The 27,500-nt window shown below is 40.1% G+C and overlaps 1 protein-coding gene across 1 annotated transcript in view; it reads left to right on the top strand.

The window, feature by feature from the left end:
• Positions 1–27,500, top strand: part of clocka (clock circadian regulator a) — a 193,086-nt gene that overhangs the window by 71,026 nt on the left and 94,560 nt on the right. The window contains exon 3 of the mRNA XM_039752875.1: positions 9,491–9,547. The gene's annotated coding sequence lies outside the window, so the exon portion shown is untranslated. The remainder of the gene's footprint in view (positions 1–9,490; positions 9,548–27,500) is intronic.

Raw genomic sequence — 27,500 nt, 5'->3', positions numbered from 1 at the left:
AAAATATATGTGCTGTGGACTTGCTTATCAAATACCTGTTAGCTTATATGTGCAATTCAATGATTTTTGTCTTCATTCTGACTTTTTATGTATCATTAATTTTTTTTAAATTACATAGAACTGCTGTGTGAAAACAGTGCTGTCTGTTGTATCAGAATAATTTGACACAACACAGTACATAAAAATGTATTTTAGTATCCTGTTTAACTGACTATTAATATCGGATCCGGCTGGTAAAAAAGGCACAGGATGTTTTTTCATCTGTAGAACAGTTTCTTTTTAGCTTGGAACAACTTTTCATCATATTTCACACTCAGCATCCCTACTTTAACTAGTTCTCCAAAACAGATTCCTTGATCCGAATAATAAAAAAAATGTCTTAATTCAGCCTAATCTACAGGGTCGGCCATTTATATGGATACACCTTAATAAAATGGGAATGGTTGGTGATATTAACTTCCTGTTTGTGGCACATTAGTATATGTGAGGGGGGAAACTTTTCAAGATGGGTGGTGACCATGATGGCCATTTGGAAGTCGGCCATTTTGGATCCAACTTTTGTTTTTTCAATAGGAAGAGGGTCATGTGACACATCAAACTTATTGGGAATTTCACAAGAAAAACAATGGTGTGCTTGGTTTTAACGTAATTGTATTCTTTCATGAGTTATTTACAAGTTTCTCTTTGTTTACAGCCATTGACATGTCGCAGAGGTTAACACATGAGGAGCGGATAGAAATTGTGTTGATGTCTGGTGAACGCAGTAACCGGGTCATTGCAGCAGATTTCAATGCAAGACACCCTACGAGACCACCCATCTCCCATGCTACAGTTAGCAAACTGCTTGCTAAGTTTCGTGAAACTGGTTCAGTGTTGGATTTGCCAAAATGTGGACGCATGAAAACTGTCACTAATGAAGAAACATCAGTGGCTGTCCTAGCTTCATTCAGCAAGAGCCCACAGCGTAGCACTCGCCGCATGTCACTGGAGAGTGGCATTAGTCGAACATCCCTTCTGCGGATATTAGCTACTCACAAATGGCACCCTTACAAACCAGCTACTTCAGCATCTCAACGAGGATGACCCAGATCGGCGCACTGAATTTGCAGAATGGGCAAAACAAAAATTGAAACAGGACCCTCACTTTACGCAGAAGATTTTGTTCAGTGATGAGGCAAACTTTTATGTGAATGGTGAAGTTAACAAAAAACCACCGCTATTGGTCTGACACTAACCCACATTGGATAGATCCCTCCAAGACTGTTGGAACAAAAAAATTGATGGTATGGTGTGGTATATGGGGTACAAAGATAGTGGGGCCATTCTTCATCAATGGAAACCTCAAGGCTACTGGATATGCGAAATTGCTACATGATGATGTGTTTCCCTCTTTATGCACTGAAGCTGGCACGTTCCCTGAGTTTTTCCAGCAAGATGGTGCACCACCACATTATGGGTGTCAGGTCCGAGCATTCCTAGATGAACAGTTTCCTGGAAAGTGGATTGGTCATCGTGGGCCAGTTGAATGGCCCCCAAGGTCTCCCGATCTGACCCCCTTAGACTTTTATCTTTGGGGTCATCTGAAGGCAATTGTCTATGCTGTGAAGATACGAAATGTGCAGCACCTGAAACTTCGGATACTGGAAGCCTGTGCTAGCATTTCTCCTGCGGTGCTGCTATCAGTGTGTGAAGAGCGGGAGAAGAGGGTTGCATTGACAATCCAACACAATGGGCAGCACATTGAACACATTTTATAAGTGGTCAGAAACTTGTAAATAACTCATGAAAGAATAAAGTTACGTTAAAAACAAGCACACCAAACTTATTGGGAATTTCACGAGAAAAACAATGATGTGTCACATGATCCGCTTCCTATTGAAAAAACAAAAGTTGGATCCAAAATGGCCGACTTCCAAATGGCCACCATGGTCAACACCCATCTTGAAAAGTTTCCCCCCTCACATATACTAATGTGCCACAAACAGGAAGTTAATATCACCAACCATTCCCATTTTATTAAGGTGTATCTATATAAATGGCCCACCCTGTAGTATAGAGACACGAGTGCACAGGTCATCGCAGCATTTGAACAGCATTGCATTTCTTGGCTTGAATTTTTTATTAAATCTCATTTTTCTATTGTAAAACAAGCAAAACTCTTAAATTACAAAATCAGAAGTGTACAAATGATACAAATAATAATAATAATAATATGAAATGCACACTGCATATGTGCGAGTGATGCAAGTTTAACTTTCGGTTTCACTGATCATTTCAATTTCACTGACTGAAGACAGATTCCCTTCATCATCATCACTGCTGATGAGAGATGTTTCTAATGAGATGCCATTATAAGGCTAGGAGGAGATGCGTCTATACCATTGCCCAGTTAATGCTCAGGCCTAACACTTATGCAAGACACACCCATACCGTTGCCTGAGTAATGCTTGGCACTAACGCCGTTGGCACTTTTGCACTCCTAGTAATCCTCGGGTCTTACGTGAGACGCATCTATACCATTGCCGAGTGACACTTTGGTCTAACGCTAAGGAGGTTAATAGAAGTAATAGGATTTTCCCTAAACTTTCCTTAAATAATTGCAGTGAAAATTTCTAGTAGCTCATCAGACTAATAATATTTCCAACAGAAAATCTTGTAGCCTTGATGCAACAAGTGCTACCAGTTTCATACTTTATGCAAAGATTATTTGAATTTATTACTGCTTTATTCTCTAATTCAGGTGAACGGCTTTAAATATGCCTTACATCTTTATATATCTAATTGTGCCTAATATGTGTTTGTACTGAGACTTTAAAAGCCAAGATATTTTTGTCAGTTATTATCTAAAAGTGAAACAAATCTCTTGAACACCTGACATAGTATATGATAATACATGCTATAGTAGTCAGAGTTAGAAAGTCTTTTAAAAGCTGTTGTTACTAACATATTCCTAGGTTTTTCTTAAATATGTTACTTAGTTAGAGATTCTATCCTATGCAATAGTTTTTTACATAACTCCAAGTGAAACCCATTTTAGGCTGTTGGTCACATGTAGCAATGTAAAGTATCTGTTTATTTATGAGCCCAGTTCTCCTAACATTAAATGCAAGTGACTAATTTCCTTTTCACAGTCTGTTAAATTATGATTAATTAGTTGATATGTTGATATGCATGTAAATAAAAGAGGATTAATAAGTATTTTCCCTAATTCAATGAATGGCCATATTTTATATATTAATTCAAAATCCACAGTGTTTCGGTGCAAAAGAAAATTTTGTAAGAAAGCCACAAATTCATCACCTTTTGTTGTACTTCAGTGTTATATTTTTCTTTTCATTTTTATTTGATAAATAAAAAATATTTGATAATATGATGCATAGCTGAAAATTTACAGTAGTATGCTCATGGGCCTTGAGTTTGATATTACTGAGCCATTTCCTGAAATATACTGGATAACGGCGTACAGAAATCCTCAATATTAACCATCACGGATCAAGTGCTCACACAATTTTGTTAGTAACCTAATTTTTAGTTTAACTTTGGCTACCATACACATTTGTGGCTCTTCACAGCTATGCAAGTACAGATAAAAATGAGCCACTATATGTGCAAGTTTGGGCAACAGTTAGTATTATACTAGGCACTTCAGTAGTCTTTTTTTATCCTGCCTTTTTAGATTAAAGAATTATCTATGCATTTTTTCATATTTTCATTGTTCTGCTTAAAAAAAGTTTGTGTTGCTCTTGTGCTTCCAAATCATAATTTTTCTGGCTCCAAACCCAAGAATGCAAAGTCAGTGATGCAGCTTAGCAAGAAAATAAAGATGTTACATATACTTCATGCCAGAATGTTTGCAGCCTCTGTTGGCTGCAGGCGGCTGTCTAGAGACATGGAGGCTGCCGATCCCATCTTCGATCACAGCTTCAATGTTGAACGTCAGCTTGCTTCTGTTATGCTTCCAAACTCCAAGACCCTTAAGGATCTCAGGTGGAGCACAAAGCAGACATGCAGAATTGCTTATTTCAAGCCAGTACATCCTTCATGATCTCCAACACCATCCACCACCCATGAAGAACAGAGTGTTAGTGTTATGAACAGGCTTGTTAATGAGACTGTATTCATTTTAGTCAATCATAGCATGATGCATTATCTTTAATAAGTGGTTCTCAACCTTTTATTCCTTCAAGGTGTCTCAGTGTACTAAGAGAATATGTGAAGGGATGTTGTACTTTTGAGGCAGTCTTGACAAAGGTGCTTGTTTATTAACTTACATTTATTAACAAAACTTAATTTGCCTTTATTGTTATTACCCTGCCTGTGATTTTTTTTTTTTGCCTTGATTTTGCACTGGAGCATTTACATCAGTAATAATCACAACATGAGTAGAAATATCATGCATCAACAATTATTATTTTAAATGAAGAACATAGGTTTTTGTAAGGGAAAAGGTAGCATTCCTAAGTAGCTTTAGTAACTTAGAGAATCTTTTGTAATACATTACAGACTCCTAGGATGCTGCATTACAATCTGTTATATTTAAACACGGTTATTGTTTTTTTTTTGTTACTTTTATGCCATTTTTGTTGTGCTATATGTGCTGCCATTTGTGGCTTCATTGCTAATAGCACTATGAAATTGGTAGGGGCCGCGACCCTAGTAGTTGTGGTAGCTGTCGACATTCCAGCAGCAATATAAAAGATTGTCATTTTGAATGATACACTGTCCATATATGTAGCAACTTAAAATAATGTTAGTGTGTGTTACTTTTCAACTCCTGGTTTTGATCATTGCTGGTATTTCTGACTTTTTCAAACTTTTACATCTGTTCACGACCACACAATCGGGTGACAAACAAGCCAGTTTCCCTTCCGGTTCATATGTGCCGATGATTTCCGCACATGTCCAGTCTCTCCCTGTGCAGCGAGAGAGAGCAAGCGAGAGAGAGCGCAAGAAGGCAGTAAGGCCAAGAAGGCAGTTAAAGAATGCACCAGGCTTGTTTTTAAAGAGACTGCTTCGAGCATTGTTTTAATCTCGTTGTATTTAATGGACTATTTTCTATTGGATTTTAACCTCCACTTCACTTCTGTTTTTATGGGATCATTTATTTATTGAAGGATTCTGAAAGCACTGCACTTTAATTTGGACTTTGTTTTTGATTGTTGTTTTGTTGATTTTAATAAAAGCACTTGGCACTTTCTGCACCATCCGATTGCTCCATTGTAGTACCTCACTATCGTGCTCATCGGTAACATTACCGACAGTGGCTGGTTTAAGGGCAGCCCGGAAGCGCAATGGGAGCATGCAGTGAACCCGCATCTTCACAGACTTTACCACAAAACTGTAATCTCCTCTCCACCCAGTTCTTCCTCACTTCCTTCATGCCAGAACTCGATTCATGCAAGGTTAGTTTTCTTGGTTGTTTATGGTTAGTTTTTGTATAAATTACAGATTTTTTAAATGTTCATTTTTTCCCCCGTGCTTAAAAAAAAGTGTTTACAGAGAGCGGTTTGTAAGGCTATAGTGTGAACTCTTGCACTGTTAAGTTTTCTTTGTTCACGGTTTTCTTAGTGTTATTCAATGTTTTTACATTTAGTTTACCACTAAACTGTGCATTCTATGGTATAATTAACAGAGTTTTGGAATGAATTACGGTCGTGACCCGAGGTTCCACTGCACAGGTTAGTAGCTGTGTTACCCTGTACGGATAAACACAAGCAACCACTAAAATCCTGAATGGCTGTGCATATGTGGGGAGTCCATCTGATCTCTTTCTCAACACTGAAGATGCATGTTGATGCCAGATCTAAAAGTAATCCAGCTAAACTATATGCTGTTAAAATTAGGGATGCACCGAATGTTCGGCAACTGAAATTATTCGGCTGAAAATAGCCAAAAAAAGCAAAATTTTGCCGAATAATGACCTTTTTTTATGACGCGATCAAATAGTAACCCGCGTAGAGTGAGAGGCGCGCGCTTTATGCAGTAAAAATGTCAGCAGTGTGGAAGCACTTTAAAGCGTCAGAGAAAGAGGCAAAAACGGCCGTTTGCAGACACTGTTCTGCTGAATTGTCCAGAGGGGGTGCATCTGCAAAAACGTACAGCACTTCAAGTTTAATTTATCACTTAAAATCAAGACACCCCGAACATCATGCAGAGTACGAGAAAGACATGGCGGCGGCTACGGCAACAGCAGCAGCGAAAAGGAAAGTAACTACTCCCAGTCCTAAGACACCCACTCCATCTGTGGCTGACTTCTTTGAAAAGGCAAAAACGTTTGCCAATGACAGTGCCAAAGCTAAAGGTATTACTAAAAGGATAATGGAATTCATCGCATTGGATGATCAACCATTCTCTGTTGTAGAGGATGTTGGATTTCGCAGGCTTATAGACCATATTGAGCCCCGTTACACCATGCCTAGTATACGGCATTTCTCAGATGTGTGCTTACCTGAGATGTATAACGTCGTTTCAACTCCCGTCCATGAACTCTTGGCTATAGATATTGCAGCCCTCAGCTTCACGACTGATATTTGGAGCTCGGATGTGAGCCCCACCAGTATGCTGAGTTTAACTGCGCAGTGGATCGACACAGATTTCAAGCTACAAAAGACTGTGCTTTACTCACAAGAGTTTAGAGGGTCCCATACAGCTGTAGCCATATCCGGCGTTCGCCAACATGTTTGACACTTGGCGTATCGACCGATCTAAAGTGCATGCGGTAGTCAGTGACAACGCAAGAAATATGGCTAAAGCCATGGAAGATAGTGATCTGAAAGGCATACGTGTATGGCACACACAATTCAACAGGCGGTCAACGAGGGATTGTTGAGTCAGCGCAGTATAGCAGATGTGATAGTGATAGGCAGGAAAATTGTTGGCCATTTTAAACATTCACCGCTTGCCTATGCGCGCCTACAATCTATCCAAGAACAGTTCGGAATGCCACAAAATCGTTTCCAACAAGATGTGAGCACAAGGTGGAACAGTACATATTATATGCTGGAAAGCCTTTTGCATAAAAGCGAGTCTTGGCTACATACATAGCAGATCATGACCTGCCCGCGACATTCACCGCATACCAGTGGGTGTTAATCGAGAACGTTCTCTCTCTTCTCGCCCCCTTTGAGCAGATAACAAAAGAGATAAGCTCATCTGATGCATCTATGGCAGGCGTCATACCTTTACTTGCAGCACTAAAAGCGTCTTTTAAACAAAGAGGCTGAAACAGACCACGGAGTTAAAACAACTAAAAGTGCGCTCTTGGAAGCTGTCAGCACACGATTTAGTCAGGCGGACTCAGAACCCCTGTACTGCATCGCGACTGTGCTTGATCCACGATATAAAGATCATTACTTGGATGTGGGGAAAAAGCTGCGCACACGAGAAATGATCCAGGCCGAGTTGGATTTGGGAAAGCCGCTAGGTGATGGAGACGGTCAGGTGATGCACAGTGCAGGAGATGAAAACAGAGCAGAGAGTAAACGGGCTCGTACTACAGATGTCTGACATGTTCGATGAGATCCTCCAAGACAATAACCCATTTGCAAGACAGAGGACAAGCTCAACAGTTAGATGGTTACCTCTCAGAAGTCCCCATCCCCAGGAGCAATAACCCTCTCGAATTTTGGAGGACCAATCAAGGCGCTTTCCGACCTGGCGCAGATGGCACGCAGGTAGGCTACTTCTATGGGAAATTAATTTAAGATTTTATTTATATTTTGGATTATGGTAACACTTTATAAGTAGTTTCTATTTTTAACATTAACTAACAATGAAAAACCCTTATTAAAAGCATTTATTAATCTTAATGTTAACATTTACTAATACAGTATTAAAACTAAGTATCACATTTTAAATTTTTGAATTAAAAAGTATCAAAAGTGGTAGGCCTATTTGTTAAAATTGTTAATGCACTTATACTAACATGAACTAAATATTTTTTATTATCTTACATTAATGAAGATTAATAAATACCATAACAAATGTATTGCTCATTGTTAGTTAATGCAATAATGTTAACAAAAGGAAACATTGTAAAGTGTTACTACCTATATTTTATATTATGTATTTTGTTTAAATTTAACTATTTTCAGTGTAGTAAAATAGTAGGCCTACACTGGGTTTCAACCATTTCATTATCTTGAAGACGTTGTTCGTTTTGAAATGAGCAACTGTCAGAAAACTGCAATAAAAATTTCAACTATTCTGCAGGTACTTGTCTGCTCCATGCACAAGCACCGACAGCGAGAGACTGTTTAGTGCTGCATCACATGTCATCGATGAGAAGAGGAACCGACTTTCATGTGAGAAAGCAGAGAAGCTACTTTTCATAAAGAAGACCCTGCCACTTTTCCTGAAGAAGTAGGCTAAGTAGGCTTATGTCTAGGACAGTTATTCATTTGTTGTGGGTTCATCCACATTTTTTGCACTATTCAATGCACATTTGTTGTTGTAGACATACAGAGTTACATTCTTTCAGCAGTCAGTTATAGGCCTAACATAGTCTATTTAAGAAGGGGGGCTTTAAAGATGGCCAAATAAAAATATTTTTTTATTTTACTAATTTATTTATTTTAAGTTACAGTGTGCTTTGTTTGTATAATATCTGCTGGAATGTTAAAAAATGTTCAGTGTTAAATAAATATTTTGAAATTTTATTTTTGTTATTTGATTTATTTCTCTGAAAAGCAACACAAAATAGTAAAAAGCAAATTTTTACTATTTAATTATTGTAATGGTAAAAAAATTGGCAAAATAAATGGAAAAAAATGCGAAACACCGCGTTCGGTATTCGGCCTTCGGCCAAGCATTTCATTATTATTCAGCTTTCGGCTTCGGCCAAGAATTTCATTTCGGTGCATCCCTAGTTAAAATCTAAGTCTTTGAGAAAACTAACAGTTGTTGGGGGTTGTATCTAACATGTTTTAAATATGTGATGACGCACACTTTTCATGAATTTCAAGATATTCCTGCTGTAGCTTGATTGGTAGTGATTTAAGTGTTTTGCAGCTGCTTTATAATTAGTTTCAGTCATCTTGTAGCTATCCTTGGAGTTTACTGATGCTCTCTTTAGTGGGCAGTGAGACTCCAGTTAAGAACCACTGATCTAAATAAACACATTTTTGGAGTGGTGCATCCGAATACTGAATTTCTTTTCAAATGATTCATTTTTCACATAAAATTGGAAATCAAATATATTAATATATAGTATGTTTGAAGCACTTCCTGACAGCCATAATTATTATTTTTATTTCAGCAATAGGTATAATACTTTCTAATTGTCTTTAAGTAAACATTAATGTCCAGTAAAAAGAACCCAAGATAGTGAACCTTGAAATCAATTAAAATATAGCAAAATAAGTAAACCTTTAACATGTTTTTAACATTTTTAAAATGCCTATTGTTTTCAGGTAACATAAAGCAAATATTAACATGCTAGTAGATCATATACAGTATTATCTGAAATATCTCTCCTCTCTGTTGTGTGCAGTTCAAGGACAAGAAGAGTTGAAGAACAAAGTTTGCTTTTCTGCTGTTCTTTCCCATTGTAAGTTTTCTTGCTATTTATAAATGCAAAGCTGCTGTGCAGGTGAAATTTTATGAAATTTGGATATTGTCCAAAATAGTTAGACAAAGTTGCTATAGTTATATGTTGTCCTATAGTGTAATTTGTTATGCAAATATTATACAAACACTTATTGTTTACATTTTTTGTTGAGTATGATTCCAACATTCACTTTACTATACAGTAAATATTATTTACATTTTTTAGTAAATGTTGGCATATCCTTTAGAAAAAAACAAGTGTTGTTTACATCACCTGTTGACTGACTAATTCTGTAATCTGGTATGGGGGTATTTTCAGCCATTTCCTTTCGAAAACTGTAGTTGATTAATGTTTTATTGCTGTATGCCATTAAATGCTTTGTTTGGGTCAAGTTGCAATATATTATTTAGTTTAAGTTCAATATTTGCTTCCTCTATCCTGTATTAAATTTACTTGTCATGCTGCTAGATCTCTTTAAGCTTTACCTCACTGACTGATGGTGTGGTATTCTTTTGTATAATTATGTGTATCTCAGTGATTACATGCAGTCCCGGTCTTAAGGATGTAAAGCAGCCCCAAACTACTGCCTTCATGTGGTTGGGCTTTTATAACGAGTGAAACATTTGGCCAATTTAATCTCTTTCCAATCAAAACGGAGCCTTACTTATATTTATGAACATTTATGTACACTTTTAACAGAACATGGGTCAAGATAGGTTCTTCTAATAAATATATTGTAATATAGGTTAATAATAAATTGACTGTATTATTACAGTATACTCTGATTACAACAGTCCACTACATAGACATTTTCCTTGATTACATTTCACTTATTGTACCAGTGTGCTAGACGTTGCTGCTTACACAGATCAACCTGTAGCATCAATATTTTTACTTTTTATTTCCTTGCAATTGTTATACATAGGAAAAATGTTTTGTAAAGTTGGATGCCAGACTGATTAATAAAAAAGGAATAATATTTTCTAAGTTTGGACAAGCACCCAGAGTCCAAATATTGTACCCCAATGAATCCATACATCACTGATTTAAAATTTACAGTATTAGAATCTATGAACACACATGTGTAGTGGTGATAACATGTATTTTTATATCAGTTTTTTTATAACCCTCTGTATAGAGATAACAGCTGAAATATGTTGTCTGTTAAGAGTTTCCATAACCAGTACATTATTACGTATAAAACAAAGATTGTCCCAGATCTCTGAAAGGAATTTTGTAAACTATTCTCATTGAGGTTGTTCCCAGTTTGTGTTAACTCTAAATTATTTATTAACAATCTTTTCTTGAATATTGTATGATTATACATAATTTTATTAGAAAAATCCATTTGCATTAGAGTCTTAACTAAGTTTGATTTGTTCTTTAATACTAGGTCATTGATGAAGTTAGTCTGAAATACTGTGTAGTCTATTATAACTTTCTGTTTTTTCTTTTTTGTTGTCAATATGTTAGTTTAATATTTCTTCTTTTGTATGTCTTTTAGTGTCATATCCTGCATTCTAGTGTAACTGTTTCAGGGCAAGTTGGTTTAATATAGCCTTTCTCTTTACTTACTCATATGTTAAGTATTACACATGCTACTACATAGATACCTACAGTGGTGTGAAAAACTATTTGCCCCCTTCCTGATTTCTTATTCTTTTACATGTTTGTCACACAAAATGTTTCTGATAATCAAATACATTTAACCATTAGTCAAATATAACACAAGTAAACACAAAATGCAGTTTTTAAATGATGGTTTTATTATTTAGGAGAAAAAAATCCAAACCTACATGGCCCTGTGTGAAAAGTAATTGCCCCTTGTTAAAAATAACCTAACTGTGGTGTATCACACCTGAGTTCAATTTCCGTAGCCACCCCCAGGCCTGATTACTGCCACACCTGTTTCAATCAAGAAATCACTTGAATAGGAGCTGCCTGACACAGAGAAGTAGACCAAAAGCACCTCAAAAGCTAGACATCATGCCAAGATCCAAAGAAATTCAGGAACAAATGAGAACAGAAGTAATTGAGATCTATCAGTCTGGTAAAGGTTATAAAGCCATTTCTAAAGCTTTGGGACTCCAGCTAACCACAGTGAGAGCCATTATCCACAAATGGAAAAAACATGGAACAGTGGTGAACCTTCCCAGGAGTGGCCGGCCGATCAAAATTACCCCAAGAGCGCAGAGATGACTCATCTGAGAGGTCACAAAAGACCCCAGGACAACGTCTAAAGAACTGCAGGCCTCACTTGCCTCAATTAAGGTCAGTGTTCACGACTCCACCATAAGAAAGAGACTTTGCAAAAACGGCCTGCATGGCAGATTTCCAAGACGCAAACCACTGTTAAGCAAAAAGAACATTAGGGCTCGTCTCAATTTGGCTAAGAAACATCTCAATGATTGGCAAGACTTTTGGGAAAATACCTTGTGGACTGATGAGACAAAAGTTGAACTTTTTGGAAGGCAAATGTCCCGTTACATCTGGCGTAAAAGGAACACAGCATTTCAGAAAAAGAACATCATACCAACAGTAAAATATGGTGGTGGTAGTGTGATGGTCTGCGGTTGTTTTGCTGCTTCAGGACCTGGAAGGCTTGCTGTGATAGATGGAACCATGAATTCTACTGTCTACCAAAAAATCCTGAAGGAGAATGTCCGGCCATCTGTTCGTCAACTCAAGCTGAAGCAATCTTGGGTGCTGCAACAGGACAATGACCCAAAACACACCAGCAAATCCACCTCTGAATGGCTGAAGAAAAACAAAATGAAGACTTTGGAGTGGCCTAGTCAAAGTCCTGACCTGAATCCAATTGAGATGCTATGGCATGACCTTAAAAAGGCGGTTCATGCTAGAAAACCTGAATTACAACAATTCTGCAAAGATGAGTGGGCCAAAATTCCTCCAGAGCTCTATAAAAGACTCATTGCAAGTTATCACAAACGCTTGATTGCAGTTATTGCTGCTAAGGGTGGCCCAACCAGTTATTAGGTTCAGGGGGCAATTACTTTTTCACACAGGGCCATGTAGGTTTGGATTTTTTTTTCTCCCTAAATAATAAAGACCATCATTTAAAAACTGCATTTTGTGTTTACTTGTGTTATATTTGACTAATGGTTAAATGTGTTTGATGATCAGAAACATTTTGTGTGACAAACATGCAAAAGAATAAGTTTTTCACACCACTGTATATGATCTATCAACTTCTTTTTGTAATAAAGTGTTATGAATTTTTGTATATATGCCCATTCCCTATCTATTTGTTTCTTCAGTATCTGCTTTTTAGGCAGAAATAGTGCAGTAATAGTGTTGTAATTAGTAGTTTTTGGTCATGTATTGTCATAGATCCAGATGATGTAGAGAAGCAATTAAGAAAGAATAGAATAGTCAAATGAGGTTATGATTAAGCTGTATTGTGTACTTACAAGGTCTGATCTGGAGTACCATTTGTAGTTTGTCTCCAAATTATAAAGAAATAGCAACACTAGAGCAGAGTTAACAGACTAATTCCATGACTGCAGAATATGAGCTATGCAAAAAGACTGAAGATGCTGAACATTCTTAGTTTAAACAAATGGAAATTAAGACTAGGGTCACACTGCTAGGCTGAAGTGACTCAAACCTAATTTCTTTTTTTTTTTTTTTTTTGCTTTAATGTGTCATAACCCTGATGTTTTTATGGGTGTCTGGACACAGACATCCAATCTTTTTCAAATTGGGTTTGAGTCACTTTTATATATGATCCTAGTTTAGGCACATTACCAGTTCGTGGCCATGTGACATAAATGAGAACAGTCAGATCGGAGTTTTTAGTTTTTTTTGCCTTTACGCATGGGCTGGACTGGTGATCTGCCAGCACCTACAACACAGCAAAACATGATCTTGAGTTCAGCTCTCACCTCTGAAGTAGATTTATTCTAATCTCTAGAGAGGTCAGGGTCATTAAAACAGAGACAGTTATATCCAAACGTGTACCTGGTGCCTGTCATTGAGGCAACACTTGAATCTGTTGGTGGTATTGGACACTCTCTATTTGAAGAAAGAGGCCTTGCATCCAGTCTTAGCACAAGGGTCTCAGAATTTGCTTAAGAGTTACTGGCAGACTAATAAAGAGGCAACTGTAACTGTGGTTGAAGTGAAAACAATGTTTGGGAGGAGATTGATGAGATTATAAAGAATGACTTTCAAATACCCTTGAAAATTTTCTGTCAAACTGTTTGGCAACTGAGCGTGGGCATTCCTTGACTTTTTTCATCAAGTGTGGGGAAACTGCAGCAGATGAGAAATTTCTAAACCTGGAACTGTAAATGTCAACTTTGGAGAAACTGCGCTATGAATTACTGCATGGGACTGGAACCACTTCAGTTGCTGCAGTCACTGAGAAGTCGCAGAGTAAATGAGGACTAGCAGGCAACCATAAAAGAATTAGATATTATGCAGTATTATGTTTAACACACCTCTTTTGTATGAGAGACTTTGGCAACCAGACTGCTTTTGTCAAAGACTTTTTCCTTGTACAGTACTGTAGTGTTGGAACTGGGATTTGATTTGAAAATTCAGCCTTAGATTTAGGATAAAAAATGTGGACCATATCCGAGCCTTGAGGCAGTTAATCAGCTCTTTGTACTTTAAAGGATATTTAAGTGATGATGGGATTTTCTCAGTCATGTACTGGTGTTTTGTTTAGGGATATTTCATGCCTTGCTCCCAGAATTGCACAGATAATTTCTAACTTCCCTGTAGCCCTGTTTAGGAATAGCAGGTTTGGAAATAGATGTATACATGTAATTTGTAACATTGAAAATGCTTGTGACAATGTACTCCTTGGAATCTTGTGGAACCTGTTCTAAGAGTCTTAAGATTTTTGTGCAAGACATTTTGGATGTAGAAATGGCCTACTTTTCTAAGTAAAGAGGAGAAAGTTGAGATGATTTGGGCAAGTAGTAACAAGATCCTCCTATCCTCCTTGCATTTTAATGTTCAAGAGTATAGATGTGGTCAAGACCTGGGACACAGGGAAGCAATTATATCTGTCATATTGCCTGGAGAAAATAGAGTCTGGCTTGGGTGGCCTGTTCTGTTCAGATCAGGATATTGTTAGTGAGGCCACTATTAGAATGGAAGTAAAGTGAAGTGTGTACTCAGTGCTGCTCAGGCAGAGGGCACCAACTAAATTTCAGAACAAAATATAACCTATGGTGATCCCTTATACAAACTTGAAATCTCTACAAAATGTTTGGGTTTACATATAGTAAGAGACAGACAGACACACACACACACACACGCATATTCAGCCTTAGATATTGTTAAGGCATTATCAATATACACTATAAGATGCTGCTTTGTATAGGTAAAAACATTACAGAACCATACAATTAGGTCTTTATCTTGTATTTGAATCTTATTAATATGAGTCAGTCATCTTTTTAAGTGGCCTTGTAAACCATACTTTCTAAAATGGGTCTTCCCATTTATGGCTGTATAGTTACTTTATTACCCAAAAAAGTGTATACACTGCCTCTTAAGTGTACAAAAGAATATAATTGCAGGCCACCTAAAATGGGATCGGACTTTCATGTGGTGTGTCTCCACTCCTTGAATGTTGCAAAGAGGTCAAATGTATTGAAATAACAGTATTTTTTATTAGAAATGAAAACTGGGAAAGAGTAAAGGGAGAACATTACTTTGAAATAATCAGAAATAAAAGAAAACACCTTTGCAATTGTGCACTTGCCTTTGTAGATTTTGATGTCTATCAATTTTAGTGACTTGTAAACTGGTCCCCTTCCTCTCTCACTTCCTTCTTCTCTTACACACAATCCTTACTACTTCTACTCACCAGTAAACTTGTTCTACAAAATCTTCTCCTTTGTTTGAATCAAGGTCTCTGGACTTGTTATCAGTAGTTTTACACACTGCATCTTTGTCCACAAACATCATTATCCAGTCACAGAATACTGAAAATAACTTTAGTTTGTGACATGTACATTTTTTAAGCATTACCATTCACCAAAGTATACCGCAATGCAAGTGCCTGATCTAGTAGCACTGGGTTGTTTACAGCAGTTGAACCCATAGCTATATTCACCTTTGTATCTATGTTGTACTGCTAAAATTCCTTGACATTGAACAAAAGTTATAAAGTGAAACTGTATAAAATAAGTAAAATAAATGTTTGGTAATGTTTAGTAATTATATAAATAATGCAGAGTTGACTGATTTACTCACACAGTTACCAACAAAAGCACTATTTCCCATTTAGTTAAAAAGCTGAAATTTGGTAGAATGGTCCATCTAGGCCAATAGGCATCTGCTAAAAAAGAACATTTTAGTATATCAATATTTAGGGGTTGATCCTTGCCCCCCATCCCAAAAAATTAAATACCCATAAATTTCAAAATGCTTGAATTTGATTGAAATTTGGTAATATTATTGAAAACAGACAATCAACCAATATGTGTTTGTTTTAAATTTGTCCATATTTGTTGGTAAAATTGTTTTTCAAGTGAGCGATTTTTAGGGCCCCTTTCCTTTTTTTCAGGGCTGCCGATTTAAGAAAATGAAGAGCATTACCAGAAACAAAGTGGACGAACAAAAGTTCAGTGAAGCTGAAAGCAGACATACTTAGCAAGTTGACTTCTTTAGTACAAACAGAACTCCCTATTTTTTCCGTCTTTTTCTTACTTATAAAATACCAGCAGCGGCACACTGCATGATAACCTGCAGTGAATACACTTGGCTTGAGCATTCATAGTTTTCATACTCTTTCTCCATATGTTTAGCATTCATTTGCTCAGAGGTTGACGTGCTTCCTGCTTCCTGAGCAGCTCTTCTTTAATCTACCCTGGCGGCCCACTTCTTCTCTTCTTTCATTGGCATCTTTTCGCATTAAAACTGATTAAGTCAGTGTTTGTCTTGCAATTACTTAGTACACTTTCCTTAATTTTTCACTTAAGCTGGCACTTAAGTCTTCAATCTGCCTCAAGAATGATTTAAGATATGAAGAGGTAGGGGAAGTGATGGCGAAGGTGGTAGGGAATGAGAACGGCTCCCGTATGCATGCGCTATACAGCCGCTCTGCTGCTGTTGATCCTACAATAAAATAGAATTAAAAAAAAGAGGAATAACCTTGAAGGTCAATCATCATCTCCAAAGAGGATAGTAGATGTCACATAGTATATGTGTACCATATTTCATGTCAATAGTTCAAATTGTTTGCGAGCTACAGGTGATTTAAAATCCTGGACAGCCGTGGTAGCGTATTATATAAGAAGATGTACAAATTTGAAGGGTGCTGTCCCACATGGATTGTTGATCTCACTTGTATACAGTACTTATAGTACACAGTATAGTACAGTACTTCGAACAATAGAGTGAAAGACAACGAGCCCTTGGTGATGAAATACAAAGTACATGCAGCATTGCTGAGCACTGATGTGTCCCCTTGGAAGTCATTTACATTATTGTTACATCTATTTGCTTAGCAGGCACTTTTATCCAAAGCAACTTATAGCACAGGCAAAAATAATCAAATAACATTAGGCTAGTTGATTACCACAAGTGATAAGATATAATAACTAATAATTTACAATCCTAGATTATAATTGATAAAGCAATTGAACTTAACCAACAAATTAACCAATAATATAAAAGATCACAGATCATAGTATTTTTGTTTATTGATTTATTTATTTTTTATCAAAATCTGGGCTGATACAGCTTACCAGCTCACTTCAAGCTTAGGGTGCAACACCAGCCAATAGCGACTGCATGCATTTGTAAGTTTAAATGCTTGCTCAGCTCTGTACATAATGGGGTTCCCCATGGTCAGAACATATAGGAGACAGACATTGCAGTGCTTTTTAGTGGGCTGCTACCGGTTCCCACGCCCCCACCCACCAGCGAATGTTAGTGAAATGCAGTGCTCCAACTACCAAGCTCCCCTCACTGTTGACTAATATTTTGTCATGTAAAAGTAATAACGAAAGGCAAAAAGGAGGAAGATGCTATCTAAATAGTAATTTGGTTTCACTTAAAACACCGGGACATTGTATATATTTCACAATATTATTTCTTTTTGGCTATTTTTTTTTCTGTACAGTACTTAAAACATTCAGTTCATTGTAAATTCCATTTAAACCACGTTTCAGTTTATATTGCTTTTGGTCTGAATCCTCCAAAACTTTGTGATGGTACAAGATTACAGATCAAAGCATTACATTCAATTGTAATTGAAACTACCTTTTTATAGGATGTTTTGCACAGTGAAATTTTTTTATATCCCAAATTCCAATGATTCCTACTAATTACCTGTTTGAATTCAAAGTTTTCTTTAAAGCCAAGGTCAGTCACTAGGAAAAACAAGAATTGATCTACTGTGTGAATGTTTTATTTCTGTGCATTTTCAAGAGTAAGGAGCTCCTCTAAATTAATAATATCCCTGGTGAAGGTCACATAGTATTTCCGATACAACCAATTAACAGCACTGTAATCAATACCCATTGTCTTAGAAAATTTACTTAGAGAAGCTGTGTAACACATCTAGTTTATTATAAAACTGACTTAAGAAATGTGTTTGTACAGTAAATATAGGTACATTTGCAACATGCTCATAAGAACTGATAATGTTTTTGTATTCTTTTATCAATAAACATTTTCTGTGAGTGACCATTTTCTCCTTATGTCACTTGTGCTTTCCTTCAGTTAGCAGAACAAATGAATAAATGGTGATATAATGGTGGCAAAAGGGATTACTCCAAATTAGGCACACTAAAATGTCTTGGAATTGTATATGAATTATGGAATATTTTGGAATATTTATTTGCATTGTCATTTGCATCTTCACCAGCACATGTATGACATTGAGATGTTCTCTGTGCAGTGCTATAATTTCTATATAATTTCTTCCACACTTCATGCAAAAGGCATAAAATTTATGGATAATACGGTTTCACTATACTAACAAAATCCATTCATCCATCCATTCTCTTCCGCTTATCCGAGGTCGGGTCGCGGGGGCAGCAGCTTAAGCAGAGAGGCCCAGACTTCCCTCTCCCCGCCACTTCTTCCAGCTCTTCCGGAGAATCCCAAAGCTTCCCAGGCCAGCCGGAGACATAGTCCCTCCAGCGTGTCCTGGGTCTTCCCCGGGCCTCCTCCCGTTGGACGTGCCCGGAACACCTCACCAGGGAGGCGTCCAGGAGGCATCCTGATCAGATGCCCGAGCCACCTCATCTGACTCCTCTCGATGCGGAGGAGCAGCGGCTCTACTCTGAGCCCCTCCCGGATGACTGAGCTTCTCACCCTATCTTTAAGGGAAAGCCCAGACACCCTGCGGAGGAAACTCATTTCAGCCGCTTGTATTCGCGATCTCGTTCTTTCGGTCACTACCCATAGCTCATGACCATAGGTGAGGGTAGGAAGGTAGATCGACTGGTAAATTGGGAGCTTTGCCTTACGGCTCAGCTCCTTTTTCACCACGACAGACCGATGCAGAGCCCGCATCACTGCGGATGCCGCACCGATCCGCCTGTCGATCTCACGCTCCATTCTTCCCTCACTCGTGAACAAGACCCCGAGATACTTGAACTCCTCCACTTGGGGCAGGATCTCTCCCCCAACCCTGAGAGGGCACTCCACCCTTTTCCGCTGAGGACCATGCTCTCGGATTTGGAGGTGCTGATTCTCATCCCAGCCGCTTCACACTCAGCTGCAAACCGATCCAGAGAGAGCTGAAGATCACGGCCTGATGAAGCAAACAGGACAACATCATCTGCAAAAAGCAGTGACCCAATCCTGAGTCCACCAAACCGACCCCTTCAACACCCTGGTTGCGCTTAGAAATTCTGTCCATAAAAGTTATGAACAGAATCGGTGACAAAGGGCAGCCCTGGCGGAGTCCAACTCTCACTGGAAACGGGCTCGACTTACTGCCGCAATGCGGACCAAGCTCTGACACGGTTGTACAGAGACCGAACAGCTCTTATCAGGGGTCCGTACCCCATACTCCCGAGCACCCCCACAGGATTCCCGAGGGACACGGTCGAATGCCTTTTCCAAGTCCACAAAACACATGTAGACCGGTCGGGCAAACTCCCATGCACCCTCCAGGACTCTGCTAAGGGTGAAGAGCTGGTCCACTGTTCAGCGACCAGGACTAAAACCACACTGTTCCTCCTGAATCCGAGGTTCACTATCCGACGGACCCTCCTCTCCAGAACCCCGAATAGACTTTTCCAGGGAGGCTGAGGAGTGTGATCCCTCTATAGTTGGAACACACCCTCCGTCCCCTTTTAAAGAGGGGACCACCACCCGGTCTGCCAATCCAGAGGCACTGTCCCGATGTCCATGCGATGTTGCAGAGACGTGTCAACCAAGACAGTCCTACAACATCCAGAGCCTTAAGGAACTCCGGCGATCTCATCCACCCCGGGCCCTGCCACCAAGGAGTTTTTGACCTCCTCGGTGACTTCAGTCCCAGAGATGGGAGAGCCCACCTCAGAGTCCCCAGGCTCTGCTTCCTCATTGGAAGGCATGTTAGTGGGATTGAGGAGGTCTTCAAGTACTCCTCCCACCGACCCACAACGCCCGAAGTCGAGGTCAGCAGCGCACCATCCCCACCATATACGGTGTTGACACTGCACTGCTTCCCTCCTGAGACGCCGGACGGTGGACCAGAATCTCCTCGGCCGTCCAAAGTCGCTCTCCATGGCCTCTCCAAACTCCTCCCATGCCCGAAGTTTTGCCTCAGCAACAACCGGCCGCTCCGCTTGGCCTGCCGGTACCTATCAGCTGCCTCCAGAGACCCACAGGACAAAAAGTCCTATAGGACTCCTTCTTCAGCTTGACGGCATCCCTCACCGCGGTGTCCACCAACGGGTTCGGGATTGCCGCCACGACAGGCACCGACCACCTTGCGGCCACAGCTCCGTCAGCCGCCTCAACAATAGAGGCACGGAACATGGCCCATTCGACTCAATGTCCCCACCTCCCTCGGGGCGGGTTGAAGTTCTGCCGGAGGTGGGAGTTGAAGCTACTTCTGACAGGGGACTCTGCCAGCCGCTCCCAGCAGACCCTCACAACACGCTTGGGCCTACCAGGTCTGACCGCATCTTCCCCACCATCGAAGCCAACTCACCACCAGGTGGTGATCAGTTGACAGCTCGCCTCTCTTCACCCGAAAGTGTCCAAGACATATGGCGCAAGTCCGGCGACACACCACAAAGTCGATCATCGACCTGAGGCCTAGGGTGTCCTGGTGCCAAGTGCACATATGAACACCCTTATGCTTGAACATGGTGTTCGTTATGGACAATCCGTGACGAGCACAGAAGTCCAATAACAAAACACCGCGGGTTCAGATCGGGGCCATTCCTCCCAATCACGCCCTTCCAGGTCTCACTGTCATTGCCCACGTGAGCATTGAAGTCTCCCAGCAAAACGAGGGAATCCCCAGAAGGTATGCCCTCTAGCAACCCTCCAGAGACTCCAAAAGGGTGGATACTCCAAACTGCTGTTCGCGCATACGCACAAACAACAGTCAGGACCCTTCCCCACCCGGCGGAGGGAGGCCACCCTCTCGCCCACCGGGTAAACCCCAATGCACAGGCTCCAAGTCGGGGCAATAAGTATGCCCACACCTGCTCGGCGCCTCTCACCGGGGCAACTCCAGAGTGGTAGAGAGTCCAGCCCCTATCAAGGAGATTGGTTCCAGAGTCCAAGCTGTGTGTCGAGGTGAGTCCGACTATATCTAGCCGAACCTCTCACCTCGCGCACTAGCTCAGGCTCCTTCCCTTCAGAGAGGTGACATTCCACGCCCCAAGAGCCAGTTTCTGTAGCCGAGGATCAGACCGCCAAGGTCCCGCCTCGCCACCACCCAACTCACACTGCACCCAACCTCCTTGGCCCCTCCCATAGGTGGTGAGCCCATGGGGAGGAGGACCCACGTTACCTCTTCGGGCTGTGCCCGGCCGAGCCCCATGGGTGCAGGCCCGCCACCAGGCGCCGCCATCGAGCCCCACCTCCAGGCCTGGCTCCAGAGGGGGCCCGTGACCAGCGTCCGGCAAGGGAAAACGTTGTCCAGTTTTATTTTCATTGGAGGTTTATTGAACCGCTCTTTGTCTCATCCCTCACCTAGGACCAGTTTGCCTTGGGTGGTTCTACCAGGGCATAAAGCCCCGGACAACATAGCTCCTAGGATCATTGGGACACGCAAACCCCTCCACCACAATAAGGTGACGGTTCAAGGAGGAGACATAATTAACATAATCTAAACACAATACAATTCCACACCAAAGAGGAACTTAATGCTAAGCATAAAAATTCCTGTATTATATACAGTACATAGAAATGTATGTCTCATACAGGGTGGTCCAGATTGAATTATGCAGATCCAGATCGTCTGGATGACTTTGATTTATGTGGGGATGATTCTAGTTCGGCGCGAAGATGATTCTTCATGTTGTCAGTTCGCACACTTCTCAGTGGGCTGGGATTTTTTGGGTGATTTTCCATGTAATAAACTTATTAAGTTTAATAAACTTTAATAACTTAATAAGGGTCAGTGAACCAAGAGAGCTGGGGTCATCAGGCGCTATTGATAAATACAATTTTGTGTCAGCATAGCTGTGGTAGTTCACGTTATACCTTGAGATAACCTGACATAATGGAAGCATGTAAATTGAAAAGAGCAGTGGACCTTGGATAGATCCTTGTGGAACACCATATAGAATATCGTGTCATCAAAGTATAATTGCCACAACTAACAAAGAATTTTATACCTGTTAAGTAAGACACTGCCAGAGAGGCCTACTCACTGACTAAGGTGATTTATAAGAATATTGTGATCAGTGGTAATAAATGTGGCACTTGGATCTAGGAGGTTGAGAACAGATAAACTGTCTCTGTCTGCATTAACCTGCAAGTCATTTATTACTTTAACCAGTGCAGTTTCTGTACTGTGATTTGTTCTGAAACCTGACTGAAACTTAACAATATTAATACAAATAATGACTACTACTATGAGTATATTTAAGAAGCAGAAGTCTGTCTTTTATTATAATAAAACTACTAGCTAATCATTGAAGATTACTAAAATGCCAGTTGTGGAAGTGATAGGGTAAAAAAAATGATCATAAAGTAAAGAAATATTGCCTAGCATATCTAGAGTACAGTACACCCCTAAAATTTGCGGGGGTTACGTTCCTAGAGCACCTGCGAATTTTGGATGTGGTTAAAAAAATGCCTATTTTCATAGTTTAAACCCTAAATATGCCCCCAAAACACTTTAACTTAATTTCAGACTGCTTAATACATAACCTAAAAATAAAGAGTGTAAAGGTAGACCTGTATAATGTACTGGTATGTCTCCCGCAGTGCTAGCATGTAAAATACCGATGTTACTGCTATATGTACTGTAATTCATGCAAGTGCGTTTTCATTGCCAGAAGCCTTAGGCGGTGCAGCTAATTTCGGCGGCATCTTGGGGCTTTAACCATTAAACTGCCACATACTTGGGGGTTAATGCATCCCTGGACGCCAAATATTTTTTTGCTGCATTTTAAGTAAACGTCACAATTAACAAAGAAACAGTGAAATTTTAAAGTATAAATGTTTTTTTTCTTTTTCTTTTTCATGCAAAGAGCATCAAAATTACTGCAACACTGATCATTTTACACACTGTTAATGAACTGTAAAAACTATTTTAAAAACTACTGGAACAATTTGTACAAAGTGCAACTGATGCCATGGATGTAAATCACTGAGCCAACTGTGTTTAAACTGGCTGCAAACAAGCACACAGAAATAAAGTGCTAATGCTTAGTGCAGCTTGGGTCACAGAATTGCACACAAGCACTTTAAACAAACACGTCTCTTTCAGAAGTAAAAGGTGCTCAGCGTGCAGTTAGTTAACGATTAAACAATAGACAAACATCATAGCGGAGCACAACCCCTGTCTGGGTGAGAAGAGGAAAACAAAGCAATTGGCCAAAAAGGACCGGTATGGTTCAGGCTTTTAAGTAAGTGTAGAAGCTGCAATTGAGAAGATGGGGATTTGTTTATTTTTATAGTGGAGATTTCAGCCTTGACCCTACCGCGCACTCACAAACAGAGACAAAAACAAAGCAAACCAGTAATCAAACCGCAAATAAAGAATGTAATGAAAACAAATGAAATAAGATAACAACGATACCACCCCTGTTCCCCTTACGGCGATTACACAATAGATACAACAAAGCACAAACAAAACACACAGTAATCATGAAAAAGTTCATGAAAAACGGCAATGGATGAAATGTAATGATGAAAATAGATAGTCTAGAGATCCGCACATTGAATGGGAATGTACAGATAGTCCTACCAGTAGTTCCTGAAATGGTGAAGACGGGTGGACGGGTTCAGGAGCGCTCCTTTCTTTGCAGGATGGCCATTAATCCACTTATAGCCCTCATGTACACATGTAGACAATCCAGACGCACAAAACGATCCAGGACAAAATGAATAAGTACAAGTAACCCAACAGAAGGCAGACAGACAGGAACTTGAAACACAAATTATAAAAACTTTTTTTTTTTGCTTTTGGTCATCGGCCCCCTTTTTTAAAGCCACGCTGACATCCTTTGACCTCTACAGCCCCAGCACCCTCAGCAGAAGACCAATCAGAGCCACTGCAGGGACTGTTGGGAGTTGCAGTTTCAAATTCTATTGGCTACTTTCACCATCCCACGTCGTGGTTTTCTCTACAGCTGCTTTCTGTTCTCTCTACAATACAGTATTGCCACGAAAAAACCATAAAAATTGCGGAGGATATTTGCGGTTTCCGCTAACAATTATTAGTTAGGTTGTAAGGAAAAATCCGCGAATGACTGAGGCCGCGAACTCTGAACTGCGACTTCGCGGGGGTCTACTGTACTGCAATGCAAAAATGAGTGGGAGATAAAGCAAATAAGATGCTTTTTTATACGTTTTGAATTCTGCTAATTGATGTTTGAACTTAAATCAAGGCAAATAGTCATGCCTGGCAGACCACTGATCTTTATTTAGTAAGCTTACTATTTATAAAGTGTGTCTAGTAGGCAAATTTGCTGTTTCCTATATGAGGCTTTTTTTTTTTCCTTCTTCAGTGGGGACACAGATTCTTGTCAGGCTAAAGTGGAAAGTGATTCGTTCCAAGTAATAATATAGTTTGGTGCACAACCTGCTGAAGAATATAGTTATCCTTTAGCACTAGAGCAATCCAAAATACACAACAAATTGCAGAATACAGAGTGATTAGTTTCCTGGTATGATAATTCTCCTGACTAAACATGGTATGGGAGAGTGGAGAAGTGTTGTGTGTTGAATAGGACATGCAAGTAAGAATTTCACTGTACTTTTGTGCACATGACCATAATGACTCTCTAAACCTATAATCACTGGCTTTTAACTAGCTGTACCTTAGCCATCCCAAAATAATTAAATGCAAGATGTCACAATTACCTGATCTTGATTAAGTTCCTACACTTTCTACCAGTCACACAGATGCAGTAATTCAGGTTTACACAGTAAAGGAGTATAGTTAAATGTGTAAATTATTGTATTAAATATAGTGCATTTTTAATTATTAGTGGTGTGAATGCTATGTTACTATAAATAAATATGGTTTAATCCTCAGGAATCATATGATAACCAAAAAATATATAATAAATAAAAGAGTGTATTTCATTAATGTGTTCACAACTGTACAGAAGAAAGGTAATAGTTGCCTTGACTTAAACAAAACACTATGTTGGTCTATTTGTTGTTCTTTTGGGAAGGCTTGATTGTGGTTACTTGGACACTCTTGATTTATTATCTTCCTTCCAGGATAGATTAGTAAAAGCTATTATTAGCTGTTATTAAATTATTGTATTTTTTAATGTTTTGAAATATTAAGTACTAGCCAACCCGCGGCGTACCATACGCTGCATAATCAGGCCGCTGTTTAAATGATTTTTAAGCACAGAGGAAAAAATAAACATTTGAAAAATCCGTAATTTAATAAGCCACCAAGAAAAGTAACATTGCAACAATGCACGCTACGAACCAACATACAATTGTCCGTGACTGAAAACCGGAGGAGCGCCGCGCTTCTCCTTCCAAAGCGAAGGGCGGGTTGAACGGCGCTCGTTCAGTACACACTGCCCGCTTATATGCCCGCCCCCAACTCTCTACCTGAGTCGCTTTCGTCAGTGTACAGTCCATATGCACCTGTGTGTCACGTTGACTGTTAATTTTCCAAACACTGCCTCAGTCGGTTTCCACGTTGATTTTTCATTGTTCTTTGCGGTTCCGGCTGCTTTTTTATATATAATCCACCAAGTCACCCAACCATTGGGGGGAGGGGGGGTTTACAAAGGGTAGGGACGTAATCAGTGCAAGCGTATGACCCGCACGTACTGGGAATTTCTCGTTCGTGGGGAACAATTGCAAGCCACGGTTTCCATCACGAATGGGGTTCAACGGCATACGCACGGCTCCCCGCGCCGGGTAGACACACGTTGATCCATTCAGTGTAGCGCGCGTGCAGTACCGGACATACAAGTGCATCACAGACCTGTTAATGCTCAATCTCACGTGGCTGAAAGCCACTTGTCCGTCTAAGAATTTGGACGCTGACCGCTGTTGGGTCGTGTAACTATTTGGCAGGTGGGAGTCTCGTTCGTTTTTGGAAATAACCAGCCAAATCGCTCCACCAACTAAGAACTGCCATGCACCACCACCCACAGAATCGAGAAAGAGCTATCAATCTGTCAATCCTCTCCGTGTCCGGGCCGGGTGAGGTTTCCTGTGTTGAGTCAAATGAAGCGAAAGGCTTCACACCTGGTGGTGCCCTTCCGTCAATTCCTTTAAGTTTCAGCTTTGTAACCATACTCCTCCCTGAACCCAAAGACTTTGGTTACCCGGTTGGCTGCCCTGTTGCGGGGCCTGCATTGGTGAAGCAGGTGAGACGGTAATGAAACAGAGGCACAGGGCTTATTGGTTTTTAAAGACTGATTCCTTCATTGGGTTTTAACCAATGCACAGAACAAACCAACACACAATCGTCCGTGTGGCGTGGAGGGTGGAACGGGAGGAGAGGAGAAGGACATCCACTCCGCTCCCTCCGTCATGCTAGTCTGCTGATTTCTCATTCAGTATGCACTGCTTGCTCATGTGCCCACCTTCAACTCGTCACTCGAGTCGTTGTCGTCTTTGTACAGTTAAGATGCACCTGTGACTCACGTAGACTTTTCATTGCTCTGTGCGGTTTTGGCTGCCTTTCTATGTATAATCCACCAAGACACCCGACCACGGTAGTAGCGAGGTGGGAGGGGGGTGTGTACAAAGTGCAGGAGCATCTACGAAGACGCATGTTTGTCACGGATGCGAATTGCTGTATGTAGCGTGTAAAACAGTTTGCCAGGGTGCACGCGGTCGTGCGTCGTAACCGAAAACTCGTTTTTTAAAGACTGCTTACTTTATTGTGTTTTAACCTCAGTTGTAAAGGAATGTTTTAAGCAAACCTCGCAAACCATTTTACACGCTGCATATGGCGATTCACCTCCGCTAGAAACATGCCTCTATTAACAGTCAGCGTGGGTCGGAGCTGCATGTTGCCTCTACGACAGACGAATATAAATGACAACATTTTTTCTGTGTCGTCGCGTCTGAGTTGGTGGGCGTGGCTCTGCGAGTTGTCGTCGTATCCAATGGTCTTGGAATTGGTGGGTGTGGCTCCTTCCTGCATGCGCCATAGGTGTCTAACTCGTCGGCGGCTTAGTGAATCCACGCCCCTTCTGGCGTGCTTTCCATGGTCGTCTTGCCTTAGTGAATTATATATATAGATTGGCATACATTTATGAAATATATTACAATTTAGGACTGAAGTGAAAATTGAACCGTAGGTTTATAAGTTTAAGTTAATTGTTACATTCATCAGTCTATTACACCA

Source organism: Polypterus senegalus, chromosome 4 (genome assembly GCF_016835505.1).
Source record: "Polypterus senegalus isolate Bchr_013 chromosome 4, ASM1683550v1, whole genome shotgun sequence".
Lineage (NCBI taxonomy): Eukaryota > Metazoa > Chordata > Cladistia > Polypteriformes > Polypteridae > Polypterus > Polypterus senegalus.
Note: the sequence above shows the minus strand (reverse complement) of the source record. Positions and strands in the feature narration are given on the sequence as shown.